The following is a 20,114-nucleotide window of genomic DNA, read 5'->3' on the forward strand; positions in this document are numbered from 1 at the left end:
AAAAGCTCCTGGTAAGACAACTAAGACTTTCTTACGGAACATATGTAGATAAAAAAAAAATGTTGGACAGAATGTAGAAAAAGAGAAGGAGAGAGCAAATTTGAAGAGGAAGGAGAGATTCCCAAAAAATTTTACTACTGCAGCAGGAGACAATAATATGTATAGGAATAGAAGGCAAAATCAATTTAGGGACATTCGTAAACGAATGTTTTGCAATAGGGTGGTTTTAAATTTGTTAAAAAATATTAAAAAAAGTAAACAGAGATCTGCTTTTTATAAGAAAAAGAAAAGTGTAGAGAAGGTTGTTGATCAGGCTTTTGAAATTAAGAAAAAAAAAATTATTTTAATAATCAATAGAATTAGGACACTTAACAAGACAATTGATGTTTTCAAATCAAACAGTAAATGGAAAAGAGTAATTAATCGGAATCATTTTTGTAAAGTTTTTTCTGGAGAATGGATGCACAGTTCAAGTTGTGAGCCATTTTTTAATGAGGAGAGTTACTTTCAGGAGAATGATTTAGTGCATGCAGTTGACACCAGTGGTCGAGCATATGAGGTGAAAGACGGTTGTCCGATTGAGAAAGAGAAACTTGTGCCTAGAGAACCAGAAGAGGTGTTAACTGATAAAGTTTTAGGGAGACGTACTAAGGGTCCAGTGTACACTTGGAAGTGTAGTAGTATTTGTAGTGTGCGACAGGAATCAATCGATTTGTTTTGAAATTTCTTACGTACATATAGTAAGAAACCTCTAAAACAGAAAATGAAGATGTTGCAAGACTTAGATCCTTGTAGAGTGAGAGAAAACACAGGTTTGCAAGGGCATTCACTGGCTTGTCTTTCTAGAAAAGTATGTCAGAGTGTTTTTCATCATTTTAGGATGTTAGCAGTGCATCATAACAAAATTGGGAAATTAGTGAGAAGGTAGTATAATGCAAAAAGTCCAGCACTTAAGCTTAAACAATTAAACAGTGCTCTTTTGCATGGAACTGAATTAGATGTGAAGAAGATTTGTGAAGAAATTGAGGGGCATATTACCAACCAATAGAGATAATTTTTGTCTCTAACTTGTTTAGAGACAAAAATTATCGCCGCACATCGGCGATTTTTATCGCAGATAAACCTTGCTATTAGCAAGGTTTATCGCAAATGCGATAAAAAACGTCCGCAATGCATGAATATCGCTGAAAAGTCAGCGATATTCATGCATTATCGAGCAAATGCTCTTAGCCATGTTATCCACCTCCTATTCGATAACATGGCTAAGAACTGCTCCTGGGCAAGTGTTAGCTTTTGGAGATATTCGCGCTTAGCGCGAATATCTCCAAAAGTTGGTAATAGGAGATAGCGATGTTAGCGACTGTTTTCAGTCGCTAACATCTTGGCACGCCCACTTTGCATGTCATTAGTGATAAATATCACTGACATGCTAAGCGGGGCCCAAGATGGTCACTATCTCCTATTAGCTGTCGCTAACTGGTGTTAGCGACAGCTTGGTAATAGGGAGATAATTTTATCTCCGCTTTCTTGGCTTTTAAAGCCAAAAAAGCGGAGATAAAGCCCCTTGATAATATGCCCCTGAGATTTGTTATTTTGGTGATAAAGAGGACAGTGTAGAAATTGACACAGAAATTCAAGGTAATGTGGAAGACAATGTACAGATTTCAAGTACAGAAAAGTTTGACCAGGAAATTACAAGGTTTAAGGTGAAATCAAGTGAAAGGCCGTATTTTACTTGTGTGTGTTGTCGATGAACTCATTATAAGCATCAAACTAGATTAGTTGATTTATACGTAAAAAGTGAAAAGATAAATAATTATGAGTGGAAGGATTTTGCCACTTATTTGTGGGTGGAGAATTCTTTTGATTTGAGTTCTGATCAGCGTATTTGTAAATATTGTTATGATAAATTAGATCAAAACAGAATGCCTGCTAGAGCTGTTCATAATAATCTGGAGTTGGTAGACATTCCTCCTGAATTGATGGATTTAAATACATATGAGTCTATTTTGATTCAATGTGTCCATCCTTTTCAGGCAATTGTTCGCATGGAGCCTAAGATAGGGAAATTGCCTCCTTCAGATTTACAGAGAGGATTAAAGGGAAAAGTTGTTTATTTGCCTCTAGATTACAAGAAAAATATTGATACAATTGGTGTAGAGAAAGTGGAAGAGGAACCTCTGGTTATTCTAGTTAATGGGGTTCCGACAAAGAGTAAGAAAATCTGGCAAGATTTTGTGGATGTTAGGAAAGTCAAAAAGGCAACGTTGTATTTGGTCAAAAACAATGAGTACTACAAACATGTATGTGTTGGAGCAGAGGAAACAGCTGCAGATGAAAACAGTGATTCTTCAGCTGGCCAAATTGAAAAAGTTGATGTGTCTAGAAGTGAAGAAATATATGAACATTATACTGTTCATCCTTTGCATTCCAAAGAAGTGATGGGGAATGTCCTGTTTTTCCAAATTATCTGCAAATGTTGAACGAAGAGATAGAGCAAGAAGCCACAATTGCTGTAGAGATTGCTAGAGACAGTTCTCAAGACAGTCAGAGTTCTACTTCATTGAGTCAGGATCCACTAGGAGGACCGATTATCCAAAATGAAGCTGCCACAGCCATGGATGAGGTGGAAAGAGCTATGGAACAAGCTCAAGATGATGTAGTTAACTTAGAAGATTTGGTGAAACAACTAAACCTTGAGCAGAAGCAGATATATGACGAAGTCACAGAACAGATTGAACATGAATTCAGTCATGAGAAAAAAGAGTGCTCATGTACATCATTAAAGCCTGTCCAACTGTACGTGAGTGGAGAAGCGGGAACTGGAAAAAGTTTTCTGATTAAAGCAATTGCAACTTATCTGCAGAAAAGGACTGAATCACCGCTATCTTGTGTTGTTACCGCTCCAACTGGGCTGACAGCACATAAAATTAAAGGGATTACTTTACATTGTTTACTGATGCTGCCAGTGAAGCATGATAACAAATTGCAATACCACAAACTATCTGGAGATGCGTGTTCCGAAGTTTCGAGAGTCCTGAAGAAAATGAAACTTCTTATCATTGATGAAGTAAGCATGGTCTCAAATCTAATGCTTGCTTTTGTGCATTTGAGAATGCAAGAAATTCTTAGAACAGAGTATGATGTGTTATTTGGAGGGAAACACATTATTGTTTTTGGAGATCTACTGCAGTTGACTCCAGTGAAAGGACAACCAGTGTTTAAAATGGTCACGCATGAAGATACCAGGAAGTGCCTAGGAAGCATTGGAAACGTTAATATATGGTTACATTTCAAATATGCAGAACTACTCCAAAATATGCGGCAGGCAAAGGATGAAGATTATAAACCTATTCTACAAGATGTAAGAATCGGAAAAGTAAGTCAGCATGGGAAAGAAGCTTTCCATGGACGATTAATTTCAAATTTGTACCCAAATGAAAACATTCTTCCAGAGAATATTTTTAAGAAAATTAACGAGAAGAAATCTGGCATATGTTTGATGCCAACTCTGAAAGAATGTTCCATGTTCAACAACAAAATGTTAAAGTTAGAAAATGAAGAGATAGTGAAATTGGAAGCTATAGATAAAATAGATCATATGGGAGCAATAATTATTTTGTCTGAAAATTTGAAATCAAAATTGGATTCATTAGAGAAGACTATATCTAAAACTGCTGGTTTTGAAAAGACTCTGAATGTGTGTTTAAATTGTCGTATCATTTTGAGAAGGAATTTAAATGTTGAAAGAGGTCTGGTAAATGGAGCAATGGGTCATGTTGTTGGTTTTGTCAATTACAAAAATAGAGATGGAATTGAAATTTTAAAAATTAAATTTGATGGCATTGACGAAATAGAACAAATTTGTCGTTGTTCAGCTAGATTTTTGCTTGTGAAAGACTTATATGTTCGTCGAAAAAAGTTTCCTGTTTGTTTGGCATATGCAGTGACAATTCATAAATCTCAAGGTTTAAGTGTAGATAGTGCTTTGGTGAACATTGGAAGTTCTGTGTTTAAAGAGGGTATGGCATATGTGGCATTATCACGAGTCAGAACTTTATCAGGATTGTACTTGATTGAGTGTGATGAAACAAAGATTTGTGCTGATCTGGATTGTGTTAAAGAATACAATAGGTTAAGAAGAGAGTATGCTCCACATTTGCCTCAATATCCTCCGTTTGAAAAACGTGTGGTAGGCCGAAAAAGAAGAAATGAGAATAATTGCAGTGAGGTAGTAGCAAAAAGACAAAAAGTAGATGAAACTGTAATTTTAAGCAGAAAGAAAAAGGATTCTGTTGAAGATGTTGTTGGATTTCAGTTTGAAAACAGTTCTGGTGTCAACTGCTATGCTAATGTAGTGGTTAATGTTGTTTTTTTTCTTCAAAATTTACAAGAACAGATTGTTGAAAATCGGGATCAAACATTCCGCTGTTTATTGAATTCTGTGTTTGATAAATGTAGCAGTGATAGAGCAAATATAGAAAGTGTTTCAGAAATTAGAAATCTTCTAGACATATGTTCTGGTCAAAATCAATTTTCACAGATTATTCAGCAGGATTGTCAGGAATTTTTAATGTATATGTTTGATGTTTTGGAAGATGAAGGTGTAGATATAAAAAATCTTTTTAGCCTTTCTTATCAATGGCAGCATGACTGCGACAACTGTAGTTTATCAAGTAGTACTAGAAGAGACACTGAAAGATTTATATATTTGAGTTTACCAGACTGCAAATCAGTGCCTTTTAATAATCTAGTTAAAGCAGCTGATCACAATATGGTGTGTACCCAATGTAAGTCTGCAATGCTGTCCACATTATTTTTACAAACTTATGGTAAATATGTGATTTTAATGTTCCAACGATGTAGACCTGAATGAAGTAAATTGTCAACTTCTATTAAAAAATTTGTGGCTTCTCAGTTATCAATTTCAGGAAGAACTTTGCAACTGTAGCTATTATTTATCATGACGGTCCTTCAACAACATCAGGGCATTACACATGCTATTTAAAAAGTCGTCAAGGTTGGACCCACTGTAATGACACTCATTTGACTTTCAAACAACGTTTGCCTTTTGACTAAAAAAATTCATACCTAGTGTTTTTAGAACCAAAATGTAAGTAAAGGCAATTGGCCTATGAAGACGGGAGCAGTTAATAAAGGTTAGTTTGCTGTTTAAAATTATATTCTGAATAAAAGTGATCAAGATAATATAAAAAAATGAGTTGTCATATAGGTACTGTAAGTGGATCTCATAGTAAGTGATATCAGTATCATACAAAATGATGAACATGAGTGAGTCAGAGATAAAATTATGATTATTTAAATATTGTGAAAATGTTGTATGAGCCTTTCTTTCAGAACGGCGGGAAAACGGTAATTTCAGATGTTCTTTTAAGTAATTTGAAAATATACTCATACATCTGACACTATTTGGCCTTAAGGAAAAGTGAAGGAATGAGCAAAGAGTTATGACTGAAAAAAAGGAGTATATGAAAATAATGAAAATATTTCAGATGTTCTTGGAGCTTTTCTTCTAGAAAGTCGATGAAATGGAGTTTTTTAGTGAACAGCAGAGTACTTTCCAACGAAAAGGACCTTTATGATATACTATTTGGCCTAAAGGAAAAGTAAGTGAATGAAAGATTAGTGTACATTTGTGATTTTTAAGTGTATAAGGTTATTTTTTAAAACACAATCTTTTAGATTGTGTTTTTTTTCCCGCTGTCATATGATGAGTAATTTGAACTCACTGTTTTAAGTGAAATTCAATATATTCTGAGAACAGCAAAAATAAACTATGTAACATGATGTACAAGTTATTCTATAGTTTGTATTGTGTAATTTAAATTGTATTCCCATTGTCTCACACTCACTTTCCTTTTTCCACCCTCTTTCAGCTCTTTTTACTCACTTATAATGTTCTCTCACTCTCTTTCACCCCCGTTCCTTTACTCCACTTCTTTCACAACCCCTCATTCTCATTTCAACTGTCTGCATCCCCTCTCTCCCTTGCATAACTATTCAGCTTTCAGTCTCTCTGCTTTACTTCCCTTTCCCGTCTTTTCCGTCTTTTCCTCCTTTGCTCTTTTAGTAATTCCTCTTTACTCACTCAGCAGTATTGTTGCACTCTATCACTATAAATCACCCATTCTCCCTCGCTTATCTTTGTTTGCTCCATTCTTTTGACCTCTTCTCTCTATTTTCCGTTCACTACCTCTATGTCCTCAGTCCCTCACTCTCCTTGTGTTATGTTCACTTGTGTTTATCTACCTTCTATCATTTATCTTAGAACAACGTCACTGCTCCTCTCTCATTGTTCTTCAACCCATTTCTTTTAGTCCAGTTCCATTACTACCCCTCATTTCCTATCCTTCAGTGTCCTTCTCTTTACTTTCATCACCGAATCACTTTCTCTCAACACCACTTCTTTAGTCCTCTTCTCCTCTCTTTCCTTCTTTTGCTCCCTTACTCATTTTTCTTTCCTCACTCATTGTACTCCACTTCACTCAGTCCTTCCCTTAGTCCCTCTGTCTACTAACTTCCTCACTCCTTTTCCCTCAATCCTTCTATATTATCCTCTCTCCCTCCATCCCTTCACTCTATGATTCTCCTTCACTTACTCTCAGTTATCTTCCATTCCTCATTCTTCTAAATGCATCCTTAATTAGACTCCTTTCCCTCTCAGTCATTATCTTTTTACTTACTCCTGTTTCCTGATTTAGTTTTGCTAACTCACATTCTTTTAGTATCTTTCTTACCTTCAGTTCATTTTTCTCTTCTTCTCTTCCTTTCTGTCAGTGAATCTATATGCCTTACTCTTAGTAATTTACTCTCCTTCGATTTCTTTTTCCCTCTTTTTGTCCTTCTACCTTACTTTATTTGCCTTTCTGTATCCTTCACTATTACTTTATTTCTAAATACACTGTTATGATTTTTAACCTCTTCATTTGTATCTTTTATTTTAAAATACATATTTTACTAATTATAACTTATTTTTTCTTCTCTCTTTCACAGATACAAAATGTAGTAAAAAAAATTATTTAAAGTTACATTTATTATATGGTAAGTGTGACTAAAAAAATGTAGTTTGTCATCACCCTTTGCTTTAACCTCACTACTATTTTCTCAACCTACCTCACTCCTGTTTCTTTACTCTGCTTTCCTCACTTATTCATATTCTCCATGTTTACTCCCCTTTCCCTATTTCCCCTCCTACATTCAACTTCTTTCAGTCCATATTCTTTACTTCCCTTACCCTCTGTTCCCTTCCTTTGCTCCCTCACTCATTCTCTTTCCCTTAATCATTTACTTCACTCCTACACACACACCTCCCCCCAACACACACACACACCTCTGACATACACCCCACACACACACCACACACACACCTTACACACACACACACACCCACACATCCCACCCACACACACACACACACACTCCACACACATACCCCCACACCCACACACCCCCCACATATATCTCACACACCCACACCTCCACCCACACTCAAACACCCCACACACCCACACCCACACACACACCTTACACACCCACACCCACAACTACACCCACTGACTCCCTATAAGTCACCCACACTGCCTTACTTACCTTTCTTTCCTGTTTCACTCAGACTCTTTCAGTCACTCCTTCCTTTACTCTCTCTCTCTTTTCTCTCTGTCACTCCCCATATCCTAACCTTATTCACTTTTATCAACCCTCTTTCACCCCTCTTTACTTACACTCACTGCTCTTTTCTCACCCTACCTCACCATTGTTCATTTATTCCGGTTCCGTCACTACCCCTCATTCCCCATTCTTTACTGTCCTTCCTTTTACTTTCAACACCCACTCACATTCTACCAGTACCTCTACTTTAGTCTTCTTTTTCTCTCTTCCCTTCTTTCGCCCCCTTATTCATTTTCCTTTTCTCACTTACACCCTATTACACCTTCTCTGTTTTTTACTATGTAATAAACAATCCCTCTGTGTTGCTCCCTCTAGCTCTTTTTCTATTAACATTACTCTCTCTGTGTTCTTCCCTCATGCTCACTCTTTCTTTATTTTTTTTATTATTTTTTTGGGTTGCGCGCCCCGGTGCGTGCCCCGGTGCACGTACCGGTACGCGTACCCTGCAGAAAAAAGATTAACAGAGATTCTTTAAAAATATAGGTTTATTTTTTATAAATTAAAGGTAGTTCTAAAAAGAACTGGTTTTTTATTCTTTTTGTTGTTTTATATTTTTTTATTGTTTTTTGGAACATTTTTTACTTCTTTTGGGTTTTCTGAACAGTTTTATATTTTTTTTGTATTTTTTATGGGGAGAAACAAAAAACAGGGAATTGTAAATGGCTCAACTGGAGGGAAAAAAAAGAAACAGAAAAAATTAGGGTTTTTTCGGGCACTTATGGTTATCCCCAGCACAGATGATAAGTTTTATACTTTGCTCACCATAGCAAAGTAACTTTCCACAGTATTTGCACATGATTTTAAAATCGTTAAATTTTGATTGTATGATAGGCATTGTCTCTGTTGCCTCTGAACCCGATGGAGTTGGTTCTTTCGATGTTGAGGGTCTAGATGTTGATGGGGGTAGCTTACTGCAAAGGTCCCTTACCTCTGCAGCAGAATAGTTGATTGGGTGCCAACGGATCATGTGCCGAATCATGGTATGATTCCCGAAGGAATATTTTTTGTTAGGGTTCCCCCTGGACAGCTCAGCATCACAAATCAGACAAGTCACCTTCGCAGCGTTGACTTTTTTGAAACCCCTTGGGATTTTGTAGAACTGCCATACGAAGTGCTCTTTTGGTTTGTAGGGCTGATTATCTTCAGGCAGGAAATGCCTTGTCTGTCCCTCCTCTTCATCATCCTCCTCCTCTTCTTCTTGACCACCAATGTAATCTTCTGGTGGTCTTTTTGATGGTGGTGGTGGTGGTGGTGGGGCAGATGCTCCAGCTGCTGCTGCTACTGTAGCCATTTTAAAGTAGAAAAGATTAGAGACAGATCTCCAAACAGGTCTTCCTCAGTCAAAGGACAAAGTCAGAATAAGGAAAAAAGGTGGGGGCTTTCATCATTTGGAAAACAAAACTGTTCTGGACCAATGAAAAGTGTTATTTTCAAGTCACATGACCAGGGCTTTCATCATTTGGAAACCAAAAGTGTTGTGAACCAATGAAAAGTGTTATTTTCAAGTCACATGACCAGGGCTTTCATCATTTGGAAACCAAAAGTGTTGTGAACCAATAAAAAGTGTTATTTTCAGGTCACATGACCCGACGCGCTCAGGCTACGCGCCCCAGGGCGCGCCCGGGGGTGCATTGCGTAAGAGCGTCAGGACGTTTCGCGGTCGTATGCGCTCGCATGCTCTTACGCTGTGCGTCATATGACGCATCACGCGGCTACGCTCACCGGTACGCGCCCCAGGGCACGCCGTTGCACTACGCTTTTCGGTGAGCACATCGGTACATGCCCCGGGAGCGCTCCGGGGCAAAAAAATATTACATAATTATACAATTTAAAATTTGTTATAAAAAATATTACATTTCATACCTATAGAGATTTGCTATTAAAAAATCTATGAAATTCACTGAAAAAAACCATATCATATCATGTCATGAGTGATGTTATATGTGACGTCATCAGCAGTGCATTGCACGCGCAAGTTATAGTGAGTCCAACTAACTATAACGTGGGAATTTCAATGGTTTTATGCGAGTAAAATTTCCAGCTAACTATAACTGGTGTGAAACCTATGGTTTTTTCAGTGAATTTAATAGGTTTTTTAAATGATAATTCCTAACTATAACTGATGTGAAACCTATGGTTTTTTCAGTGAATATATATATATATATAATCTACTGGCGGTCGCCAGTAGGTAGCTATAGTTAGAACCTAATATCCATAGGAAAACCGCAACATTCTATTTCGAATAACTTTGGCATTGATTGATGAATCGTTTTGAAATTTTCCAAACTTTTGGCAAGCTCAGTTCCACACGGGGGGTGATTGGTGAAGCGGGGGCGAGCAAAAAAGGGGGTCACAAAATACGTGTTTTCCCCATGCAATTTCCCATAGGACCTTTAGCCACGGCTACAGCCCGAATTATCTACACTATACCGGCATACGAAAATCCGGATCCGGATTTACTAAGCGAATGGGCTGAATATACGGCGCACTCTTCAGAGGGAATGTTGAAAATTCTAATCAAGTTCACTTGGAGAGACCGGGAGAAGGCACTAAAGGATATTGAATCACTTGAGAAGGAAATTGTAGAATTGGCTGATCAAACACAGTTGGATGCCGAGAAAGAGCTGATGAAGAAACGGCTCACCACCTATAAGAAGAAAATACAATTAAGAAAGCAGCTCAAATTTGAGCGTGATGCTCGTGATTACAAACAAGGAAGAATACTAACGTTCGCAAGGAAATACGACGCACCACGACGCAATCTGAGGTCAAAAAACCCAGAGGACCTTTGAAACCAGGGAGACCTCAGAATCAGACCCAACCAGTGCTGAGCAATCGGAAGAGGAGAATTCAGGCACTAGGCAAACAATATGAGTCCAGCCTTCTTTTCGCGAGGAATTCGACCTCATCCGTCAATCATGGTTGAGGGGAGGCAAAGGCCGTCCACCGGAGCCTTCTACAAGCACAAACACATCACAAGGAAAGGGGGGAGAAAACACAGGAAATGGCGCCAGACAATTGAGGAGTCGGAAGACACGACCTACCAGGAAGTAATGGACGATTTAACCATCATTAATCTTTCAAAAAAAGTCTTGACGTCTGACGAACAGAATGTCTTGAAACTGGGATTAACATTTTGTCACACTGGTCGCTATGAATACACACAGACACGTATTGACTTGTTCTTATTTATTCGTAAGTTGAAGCTGTTAAAATTCTTCAAGCAAAGGGCACAGAGGGAACAGAGGCAGAGAAATGTTACCAGCGATGGATTAGAACCATCAGAGCCCTTAGATATTAATATCCAAAATTTAGAACTTTTGGCAGTACTTGACGAATTGGAGAATGAAAACAGCCTAGAACAAAATGTCCCAATGAGCGATACCAACAGAGCTCTAGCATTGGGCATCTCACAAATTGCAGAACAAAGCAATTTCAAACCCCCAATCCCCAATAGAGGCTATTGACATTTTTTCCAAAACTGTGATCAAGGAACTTCAGAACCTATCCCGGCAAGAAGACAATTCTAAAAGTAAAATCAAATGGAACATATCATCTAACCACCATTACACCATTACATATAACATATAAATCAAGCATTTGTATATGGTGTACAATGAGTCGACGGCGTTTCGGTCCCACTACTTAGTTATGGGGACCATCATCAGGACATTTATATTTGCCTTTAACATTATAAGCCTCTAATGCCTAGAGAAGTGAGGGAAAGAGAAAGTATATATACATTTAATTTATGAACATTTAAAGCATATTATTGGCATATTTCCAAGTGACTTGAGTGAATGGTGAACCTGTTTTCTGTGAAGTTGCAGATCGGGGTGTGGACCACGTATGCTAGTGATAGAGTGGGAGAGTGATTTAAAATAAGTGGGGGAGCTGGGCCAGGCATCTGTGTTTGAGATACCTCTTTAGTTTAAAAACCGGCAGTTTTGGCGGCGCATTCATGACATAGTTTAAGAAGCAAACCGTGCAGAAGGTGAATCATTCGGATTTAGGGGAGTGGTGTGTACAGCGGGTTCACGTTGGGCAAGTCCGAGTATGAGGTGATAAGTACACTAGACTGCATGCGGCATGGAGATTCAAGGCGCAGTGGAGAAGTACACATACGGTGTGACAAGGAACATTCATACTAAACATTCGGCGGGATTCCGAAATATACGTGCTAGTAGACACGGCGCAGTGGGGGAAGAGTCAGGGACTGCTTACCGGGGGGGGGAAGGAAAAAGGTTTCCCCGATCGGCACGGGCAAGGACTAAGAAATGGATAGCCCGGGGAAGCAGCCCTGTAAGTCAAGGAGGACAAAATTAGAGCAACCGGGGAACAAAAAGGGTTCACAAGGGTTAGAGGCGGGCGCAGTGGGGCACTTACCAGAATCGGGCGCTATTGAGGTGGACCGCGCTTCATTGGTTAAAATCCGCGGTACCAGGAGAAGACCTGCAGGGAAAACAGGTCATTTAGGGTTTACAGCGTGGTGGAGGGTTGGGAGGGAGAGAGCCACACATCGCTAGACTTACCGGTTCAGTCGGTAGTGGAATCTGTTTCCTGGTTTCCTCGAGGGGAGTGCTGGAGGAGGGAATTTGAAGGACTGGAAGGATTCTGATTGGCTGGTAGAAACATGGGTGTTACAGAATCCCGGGGCATAGAGATAGACAAGGGTTTCAGTGCGACGGCCATATTGGAGTGGTAGGGTTCTGATTGGCTGGTAGAAACATGGGTGTTACAGAATCCTAGGGCATAGAATAGACAAAGGTTTCAGTGCGGCGGCCATATTGGAGTGGTAGGGTTAGGGGAGGGAAAAGGAAGTGAAATAAAAGGTGGTGCATTGGTGCAAGTGATTAGTACCCGGCGACAGTGAGCAAGAATTTTAAGGTTAATTCACAATAATTCTTAAAAGCATTACAGAAAACATTAAAGAAAACGTCTGATCAAGCAGATCCACAAGGCAACAGAGAAGTCCAAAGCAGAGAACTTAGGAAGGGTCCTCAATTGTTCAGTGGGTTAGAGCTTAGAGGAGGGCAGTCCAATCCTCTTGAAGGTTGAGTCCTGTATTTAGACTGTCCGTTTTTATTATCCATTTAAGCTCTTCCTTATTGAGCATCCGCGTCAGGTCACCACCTCTTGGTGGTATGATCACTTGGCTGATTACATTCCAACGTATGTCATTTTCCGTATGACCTTTGTTGGAGAAATGTTCGACCAGGGGAGCATTTGCTGTACCACATCTAATCCGGCTCCGATGTTGGGAGATTCGCAGTTTGATTTTTTGCTTGGTTTGTCCCACGTAAATTAAATCACAAGGACAAAAGATTGCATAGATAATGTTACAACTATTGCAGTTAGTAAAGGTCTTAAGTTCATTCTTCACATCTCTGAATACAAACTCCTTACAGTCAATGGAAAAATCACACACGACACAAGAACCACACTTAGAATGACCTCGGAGAGGTGACAGTGACCAGTGATCATTAAGCGTGGTGTTCACTGTGGTTGAGGATGGAAGGGTTGCCCTAACTAATTGGTCCTTGAGGTTTTTGCTTTTTTTTAAAGCAAATAGGGGGAAATCCCACTGCAGTAGTCCAGAGTTTAGTATGTGCCAGTTTTTTTTAATACTTTGTTTGACCAGCCAATCAGAATCCTTCCAGTCCTTCAAATTCCCTCCTCCAGCACTCCCCTCGAGGAAACCTGGAAACAGATTCCACTACCGACTGAACAGGAAAGTCTAGCGATGTGTGGCTCTCTCCCTCCCGACCCTCCACCACGCTGTAATCCCTAAATGACCTGTTTTCCATGCAGGTCTTCTCCTGGTACCGCGGATTTTAACCAATGAAGCACGGCCCACCTCAATAGCGCCTGATTCTGGTAAGAGCCCCACTGCGCCCGCCTCTAACCCTTGTGAACCCTTTTTGTTCCCCGGTTGCTCTAATTTTGTCCTCCTTGACTTACAGGGCTGCTTCCTCGGGCTATCAATTTCTTAGTCCTTGGCTGTGCCGATCGGGGTAACCTTTTTCCTTTCCCCCCCCAGGTAAGCAATCCCTCACTCTTCCCCCACTGCGCCGTGTCTACTAGCACGTATATTTCGGAAGCCCGCCGAATGTTTAGTATAAGTGTTCCTTGTCACACCGTATGCGTACTCCTCCACTGCGCCTTGAATCTCCATGCCGCATGCAGTCTAGTGTACTTATCACCTCATATTCGGACTTGTCCAACGTGAACCCGCTGTACACACCACTCCGCTAAATCGGAATGATTCACCTTCTGCACGGTTTGCTTCTTAAACTATGTCATGAATGCGCCGCCAAAACTGCCGGTTTTTAAACTAAAGAGGTATCTCAAACACAGATGCCTGGCCCAGCTCCCTCACTTATTTTAAATCACTCTCCCACTCTATCACTAGCATACGTGGTCCACACCCCGATCTGCATCTTCACAGAAGACAGGTTCATCATTCACTCGAGTCACTTGGAAGTATGCCAATAATATGCTTTAAATGTTCATAAATTAAATGTATATATACTTTCTCTTTCCCTCCCTTCTCTAGGCATTAGAGGCTTATAATGTTAAAGGCAAATATAAATGTCCTGATGATGGTCCCCATGACTAAGTAGTGGGACCGAAACGCCGTCGACTCATTGTACACCATATACAAATGCTTGATTTATATGTTATATGTAATGGTGTTTAACTGATATTTCTGTACACTCAATACTTTACAGAAATCTCTGCTTTTGCCTTGAAAAGCCCTGCTCTTTTCCTCTGTTTACCTTTTGTACTGATCTGATTGTGTTTGGGTACAGGCTTGTGTCCCACACTGGTGATTTGTTGAAGGTATTCCTGTGTATGAAATATTTCAATTGAGTAAAAAATTGAAGACCTCTGTCCGGCTGGACATGTCGCCCCAAATATAGAACTGATTCAGTCTATATTCATTGCTTTGCATATAATTCTTTTGCATGGACCGTTGTTGTTTCACAAAATATGCTCCCCGAGGTCCGATGCTAATTCACTTGGGGCCCCTTGTTGTCCTTAACATAACTTTGCGCAAACGACTGATTGCAAGGGCTTTCCTTGCCTTCCACTTCTCCTAAGTGCGTCCTCACCTCCCTACCCTTACATCTCTTGGCTCTGTACACACCCTTGCACCCTCTCTCCCCCTCACACTTGGCAACATACTGTAATGTCTGACTCAGCCCCTGTGTATTCAGTTGAATATATAAAAAAGATTTGCGAAGGCCCTTCCTTGTTCACAGACCAAGAAGAGCACACCACTACTGGGAGCTCTAACGTATCTGATGACTTAGAAAAACAACAGAAAAAATATGTCCGACTAGAACTGATGATTCTCATGCTCACCCAATACCTGAAATCTAACACTATCCCATTAGGCCTACAGGTTCGGAACATTCCGGGGGTATTCACCGATAATCCCAAATACATCACAGGATTCAGTAGTATAGGAACCACCTGCTCTAGGCATTGGTTAGTCCTAGGAATAGAAACTGCGAGTGAAGAACTGAAAAAATTGGCCGAAATTATTAAAGACTTCGAGAAACAAATAATTGACAATAACACAGTAACTGATGGCAAAAAACTACTTGAGAAAGTTGAGAAAACGGTGTAAGAATTCCACCGTATTGAACAAAATAAGAAGTCAAACAAAGTGAAGAAAGACATTAAATCTTTCACGCTTGAACGTGCCTATCCTTATTTGCACAAAGACTTCTATACCAACCACAACTTTAATTCTAATCAACAGACCCCAAGACCTTGGGGCCGGTTTAACAGAAGAAACACTGTGGTAGGCTTCACCGATTCCTCGGCAGAATCGTCTGACAGTTCTGACCCTGGTGAAGGTTCAAGTGGCCCTGCACGTAACCAGAATCATTTTTTAGCCAGAGGCAACTCCGAGCCTCCAAAGAGAGGACGAGTAAAACAGCAATCAAGATGGCACAATCCCCCAGGAGAGAGACAAACCAGACAGAAGTTTTACCAATGGTAACTGAGAGTGTCAACACTGAAACCATCCCTGTGTTTAATATATCCAATCATACCCTGTCCAGCCAAGAAATCTCTATCCTAAGTAAAGGCTTGTCGTTTGTTCCCACTACCTATCCAAACTTCCTTGATCTCCAGTCGGAATTAATGGGCTTCTTCCGTAAACTTAGACTCCGGGCATATTTTGAACTCAACCCTTCGGAACCCAAAACAGTTGTCACACCTTTCAGACCCCCATCCACTTTCTCTCCCACTTCAAACATGATCCCCAAAGAGATCATTACTTTTGAAAAGGTCATCCTTAAAGAGACCTCAGACTTGGAAAAAACACATCTGTTTATACCATACAACATCTCCTTGGAAGAAAGAACTGCCATCTCCACTTTGAAAAATAACCCCACCCCGATTATCAAACCGGCTGACAAAGGTGGCGGGATAGTGTTACAAAATATTGATGACTACAAGGATGAACTACTACGCCAAGTCTCAAACACTGATCACTATTGTAGACTCCCTTGTAACCCCACGAAAGGCATACAGACACTAATCAAGCAACTCACCATGGATGCCCTCGAGAATGGCTATTTGAGTAAGCATGAGTTTAACTTTCTTAACATTACCAACCCAAGAACTCCGGTTATCTATACCCTCCCAAAGATTCATAAAAGACTGTCCAATCCCCCCGGTAGACCGATCGTGTCTGGTTGCAGTTCTGTTCTAGAACCTCTAGGACACTACGGTAATTTCTTTCTAAAAGATTTTGTGCCCGAAACCAAGTGTTTCATTCGAGATAGCATGCACATGATCAACCTGATTGAAAACCATCCCTTCGATCATGAAAAGGAGACTTTATGTACCCTGGACGTAGAGTCTCTCTATACAAATATACCTCAGAGAGACTCGCTCCTAGTCATGGAAACAATACTTAACACTAGACCACGCCCACATATAGTACCCACTTTATTTATAATACAACTCCTTGAGATTTGTCTTACCCAAAACTTCTTTATGTTTGACACCCAGTATTACCAGCAGGCCCGTGGCACATCCATGGGCGCAATTTTTGCTCCTACCCTAGCGATCCTGTACATGGACTGGCTAGAATGTAACACAATTCTTACAGACAGCAACCCGTTCGACATGGGCATTCTAACATGGAAACAGTACATTGGCGATATTTTCCTCATTTGGGGTGGCTCGCCAGATGCTTTTCCGGCCCTCCTGCATTGGCTCAATAACAACTGTAATGGTCTTACATTCACCATTACCCATAGCAAAACCCATATCCCATTTCTTGATTTAACTATCCAACACAAGGATGGGTTACTCTACACATCCTTGTTTCGTAAACCCACCGAGAGAAATACGCTACTTAGTTATGGTAGCTGTCATCCCAGAGCCCTGAGAGACAGTTTACCATACTCCCAATTCCTAAGACTTAGGAGAAACTGCTACCAAAAAGAAGACTATTTTGCTGAGGCCAACATTCTCTCTACTAAACTAAGAACTAGGGGCTACCCAAGACGCTTAGTTAAAAACTCAATGAAAAGGGCTTGGTACTGCCCTCGTGAGACCCTATTGGAACCTAAACCCAAACAAACAACTGACAAAGTGGTCTGTGTCACTACCTTTTCCACTGTCTCCAACCGAGTCAAACAAGTATTAAAAAAAACTGGCTCATACTAAACTCTGGACTACTGCAGTTGGAATTCCCCCTATTTGCTTTCCAAAAAAGCAAAAACCTCAAGGACCAATTAGTTAGGGCAACCCTTCCATCCTCAACCACAGTGAACACCACGCTTAATGATCATTGGTCACTGTCACCTCTCCGAGGTCATTCTAAGTGTGGTTCTTGTGTCGTCTGTGATTTTTCCATTGACTGTAAGGAGTTTGTATTCAGAGATGTGAAGAATGAACTTAAGACCTCTACTAACTGCAATAGTTGTAACATTATCTATGCAATCTTTTGTCCTTGTGAATTAATTTACATGGGACAAACTAAGCAAAAAATCAAACTGCGAATCTCCCAACATCGGAGCCGGATTAGATGTGGTACAGCAAATGCTCCCCTGGTCGAACATTTCTCCAACAAAGGTCATACGGAAAATGACATGCGTTGGACTGTAATCAGCCAAGTGATCATACCACCAAGAGGTGGTGACCTGACGCGGATGCTCAATAAGGAAGAGCTTAAATGGATAATAAAAACGGACAGTCTAAACACTGGACTCAACCTTCAAGAGGATTGGACTGCCCTCCTCTAAGCTCTAACCCACTGAACAATTGAGGACCCTTCCTAAGTTCTCTGCTTTGGACTTCTCTGCTGCCTTGTGGATCTGCTTGATCAGACGTTTTCTTTAATGTTTTCTGTAATGCTCAGTGAAAGGGTGGGACACATCCTAGCCGTGCGGACTAGGCAGAGAGTAGCAGCAGCAGACGTTAAAGAAATAGCTTATACACAAGGAAATTTGGTAACAGAGCTGGGACAGGTAATGGAGGTTTTTAAACAGTTCTACACAGATCTTTACTCCTCAGACATAACAGCAAGCACGGAAGAGTTAGAAACATATCTGAGCGAGGCGCCTCCCTCGGTACTCTCCGTAATTGAAAAGGAGGAGTTAGATGCTGGACTCCGGGTAGAGGAACTAGTTACTGCTCTTCACAGTTTACCCTCAGGGAAGGCAGCAGGGCCGGACCAGATCCCGGTGGAATTTTTTTAAATATTTCAAACAGTGATATAGGGGACATGTTTAACATCATGGTATTGGCACAGAAGGGTGAATCCACCCCTGAGTCCTGGGGTGCAGCCAATATAATCGTAATACCAAAGAAAGGTAAACCAATAACCGAACCAGGTTCGTACCATCCAATTACGCTGATGAACGCTGATGTCAAGGTTTATTCACAGATATTAGCTAGAAGATTAGCAGGGGTGGTTGAGGGTTTAGTCAGTCTCTCCCAGCATGGGTTCATCCCAGGTAAAGGAACCACACAGCACGTCAGGTAGGTCATTACCATGTTTGATGCAGCAGGTACCCTAGGAGACCCCATGGCAGCGCTGTTTCTAGATGCAGAAAAGGCATTTGATAGGGTCTCCTGGGGATACCTATGGTCAGCCATGAGGTGGAATGGAATTGGGGAGGGCTTCATCAAGGCCATACAGACCTTGTATATCAATCCAATGGCTAAAATTAGGGTCAATAGGGGATACTCGGCAGCAGTCAAGATATGTAGAGGGACTAGACAGGGCTGCCCGTCATCCCCCCTGTTGTTTGCATTATACTTGGATCCCTATCTGCGCAGGCTGGAACAGAATCCACAGATTGCTCCGATGAATATAAACGGCTGTGCAATAAAAACTCTTGCATATGCGGATGACGTCGCTATTTTGACACCCAACCCCTCCGCTGCCATTAGGGAGATTGAGGCAGAGGCGGAACGCTTCGGTCAAATCTCGGGATACAAACTGAACAAATCCAAGACACAGATTGTTGAAAATAGATATTCAGGGTGTAATGACGCTAGGGTAGTTGGTTCAGCGATGTACTTGGGGGTGGCTATATAAGCAAATCTTGATAGGGTGGTAGAGATAAACATGGCTCCTCTGATGACAAGAGTAAAAACAGATCTAACAAGGATGAATAACTTACACCTATCACTGATGGGCTGCACCAATGTTATTAAGATGCTGATTCTCCCCAAAATTCTTAATTTTTTTAGATCGATTCCTTTATTCTTTGAGAATAGTTGGTTTAATACACTAGAGACAATATGCAACAGATTCATCTGGGCCCATGGAAAGACGCGTAGGGCATATAAATATATGACGCTGCCAAGAGAAAGGGGGGGTGGGGAGCACCGGACTTCAGGTTATACTATATGGCAGCTGCCCTACAGTACATGCAAGGGCTAATAGGAGGAACTGGTCTGGATCAAAGAGTTAATAACCTGTCTACGAAAGTATATGCTATGGTCTTAGGGACAGATGCGGGAAACTGCTTTTTAAATTGTATTGATTATGGCTACTTTAAAAGAACTAGGTTCAAGACAGTCTCCACTGCTGTTTTGGATTGCCTTTTTGAAAAGAAGTAAAATGGGGAAGTATAACAGATACATTAGACTCTATAGAAACAGGTCATTTCCTCAAGTAATCTTCGCAGATGAAGCAATGTTAGAATGGGTAAACAGTGGTATTATCCAGATCGGGGACTTATTTGACCCAGAGGGGATGGTACAGTTTGCAGATTTAAGAACTAAACATGGTATTGATAATAGAGGTTTTTTCAAGTATCTCCTGGTCAGGAGTTTTTTTAATGATAAAGCGGGGGTCAGTGGGAGTAGGCAGGAATGAGATACTGGAAAAAATCAGACTTTTGGGGGATCGCACCATTAGGTCTTTTTATGCCTGTTTGGTT

Source organism: Lissotriton helveticus, chromosome 10, assembly GCF_964261635.1.
Source record: "Lissotriton helveticus chromosome 10, aLisHel1.1, whole genome shotgun sequence".
In the NCBI taxonomy this organism is placed as follows: Eukaryota; Metazoa; Chordata; class Amphibia; order Caudata; family Salamandridae; genus Lissotriton; species Lissotriton helveticus.